Raw genomic sequence first — 3,219 nt, 5'->3', positions numbered from 1 at the left:
ACAATTCCTGAGTCTGGTGAGACTTCTTATTATACCCAATTACAGGACCTTACTAGACAAGTAAGTGCCCTATAGCTTTGGCTAAAATAATAGTTCTTGGGTAAGGTTGTCAAAGTTCTTCCTTTGGATTTTCCTCACTTCGATATAGAAGGAGTTTTTCAGATGAAGAGCATTAAAATATGAATGTTGTTTTCTCTACTCTGTAGTGGAAGATAGGTCCATTGAAAGATAATCAGGCCAAGGCCTCAAAGGTCAGAGAGAAAGAAGATGGAGGAGAAAGTAGAGGAGAAAGACAGAGTAGAGTTGACTTTTAGTCATTAGATATAGTGGTTATCAAAGTCTACTGATAGACTTCAATGGTTATGATCTACTATATTTCCTGGATTTCTGTCCATTGCAAATAAATGATTTAAAACTAATATGGGCAGGGAAACTTGAAGTGTTCTGAGCACCTTTTGTCTCTCATGTTCTAGTGACATTTTGGATTTGGACATCTTCTCCAAAGGGCTCATCACAATTAATCAATGTAGCTCCAGCTATTGAAGGATGTTAGCGTCACCTGCCTCCTGGTTTCGTGGAGGTTGCCTCATTTCCTTTTTTTTTTTTTTTTTTTTTGGTTTTTGGGCCACACCCTGTGACGCTCAGGGGTTACTCCTGGCTATGCGCTCAGAAGTTGCTCCTGGCTTCTTGGGGGACCATATGGGACACCGGGGGATCGAACCGCGGTCCGTCCTAGGCTAGCGCAGGCAAGGCAGGCACCTTACCTCCAGCGCCACCGCCCAGCCCCCATTTTCTTAATATGTTAGGTGAGATCTTGCTTCTGAAACCTGGATTTGAGTTACAAAAGGACAGCTCATGTAACCAAATCATCCATTGAACCCTGGATACTGAACAATTAATGATGGTACAGAGACCTAAGTGCCGGCCTTGCAACATAAGTCTGTGAATTGGATCCAACCATGATCCAAGCTCTTCTACATGAGATCCCTTCTTCAGTACACCAGAGTTGTGATCATACGTCTGACGTGGTCGGTCCCCAACAATTATGACCAGAGTGTGTCTGAGCACCACAACTGAACAACTAAAGAATGAGACTCCTAGGGAACACATGAGCAAGCACCACAACAAAAAGTATGTGACCTCAGTGAGCACCACAAGCACATATGTATGCAAACCTGTGTGATCACAACAGCAACAATATCAAAGAAAAGAGGAGAAATACAAACGCTGTACCAAAAGAGAATCAGAGATATAGCTCAGTGATAGAACATTAACCATATATTTGTGAGACTCTAGATTCAATCTGCAAAACAAAAAAAACAAAAAAACAAAAAAACAAAAACAGGGCCCAGAGAGATAGCACAGCAGCATTTGCTTTGCAAGCAGCCGATCCAGGCCCAAAGGTGGTTGGTTCGAATCCCGGTGTCCCATATGGTCCCCCGTGCCTGCCAGGAGCTATTTCTGAGCAGGCAGCCAGGAATAACCCCTGAGCACCGCCGTGTGCTCAAAAACCAAAAAACAAAACAAAAAAAACCAGCATTTGAAAGTTACATCAAAAGCAAGTAACTAATTCCTATAATCTTACTGGAAAACCCCTTTGTAAGATAAAAAATAAACTTGGACAAATAATAAATTGATGATACAGTTGGTAATAAAACAATATTTCATAGTGAGTAAATCTTTCAATGTATTGGTTGTGCATATTCAAGCATCCATATTTTTAAATAAATATTTTCTCCCAACAGAAGTTTATACAAATTGCATTTTGTGCTATATCACAAATTTGAGAAATCATTTTTATCTTGGAACAGTTAGCTTCGAAAGGAAAACTATTTTTATTTAATATAAAAATGGCTAGAGAGGGGCCGGAGAGATAGCATGGAGGTAAGGCGTTTGCCTTTCATGCAGGAGGTCATCGGTTCGAATCCCGGCGCCCCATATGGTCCCCTGTGCCTGCCAGGAGCAATTTCTGAGCCTGGAGCCAGGAATAACCCCTGAGCACTGCCAGGTGTGACCCAAAAACCAAAAAAAAAAAAAAAAAAAAATGGCTAGAGAAATGAGGAGGAGGAAATAGCAAGGACTCATTAGCAGTAGTGCTCACTGGAGGAAAGAGATCTAGCTAAACGGTCATGTCTCAATGTCTCAAAAACAGAACAAAGTTTCAACCAGTGTTGGTAACTTGAAGATGAGTAACTGGTGAAATCTAGTCACAACCTAGCCATAAGATGAGGGGCTGCCACAAACTACAGCTCTTCCTTGTTTCTGAGTTAGCAATAATCTTATAGAATAACAAAAACTGTCTTAGGTTCCCCAGAAGCAAGAATTAAGAACAGCTAACAAGAGGAATAGGGTCCTGGACCAGCAAGGACCTTGGACCAGTGAGTCCACCCAAATGGCAGAAGGCTGTCCACTTATGACCTGGTCATTAGTTATAACTCAGCTGGGCATGCAGAGATTTAAGTGAGATTGCAACTTAATTTATTTTATTAATGAGCAAAAGAAATTGCATTTAATTTAAATACATAAATTTAACTTAGACATAGCATATTTTTTCCAAGTTGCCTAATATATGAATAAAGATAAAACCAAAGAGATGATTCAAACTTTTGAGGATAGTGAGGGAAGTTGACAAATGTCAAAGCAATTGTGTGTTTTTCTTCTGTTTTGTTTTTTGTTTTTGCTTTTGGGTCACACCCGGCTACGCTCAGGGGTTACTCCTGACTCTATGCTTAGAAATTGCTCCTGGCAGGCTCGGGGGAACATATGGGATGCCGGGATTCGAACCACCGTTCTTCTGTGCAAGGCAAACACACTACCTCCATGCAATCTCTCCGGACCCAAAGCAAGTGTGTTATAAGAACACAAAAAAGTCATTTTTAGGGGCCGGAGAGATAGCATGAAGGTAAGACATTTGCCTTTCATGCAGAAGGTCATGATTTCAAATCCCGGCATCCCATATGGTCCCCTGTGCCTGCCAGGAGCGATTTCTGAGCATGGAGCCAGGAGTAACCCCTGAGCACTGCTGGGTGTGACCCAAAACCAAAACCAAAACAAAACAAAAAGTCATTTATCCCCATATAAGGTTTAGGAAACCTTCTTGGAGAAGATGCTACTGTAAGTGTTCTAGAGGCAAAAAAGAGATGAAAAGGTTTGTCAGGAAGTTGAGGTGGAACAACAGCCCAGTAAATATTTAGACACTGACTTTAGTAACACCATGGA

This window comes from Suncus etruscus, chromosome 6 (assembly GCF_024139225.1).
Source record: "Suncus etruscus isolate mSunEtr1 chromosome 6, mSunEtr1.pri.cur, whole genome shotgun sequence".
NCBI classification, from domain to species: Eukaryota; Metazoa; Chordata; class Mammalia; order Eulipotyphla; family Soricidae; genus Suncus; species Suncus etruscus.
The sequence above is the reverse complement of the archived record's forward strand: the minus strand, read 5'-3'. Positions refer to the sequence as shown.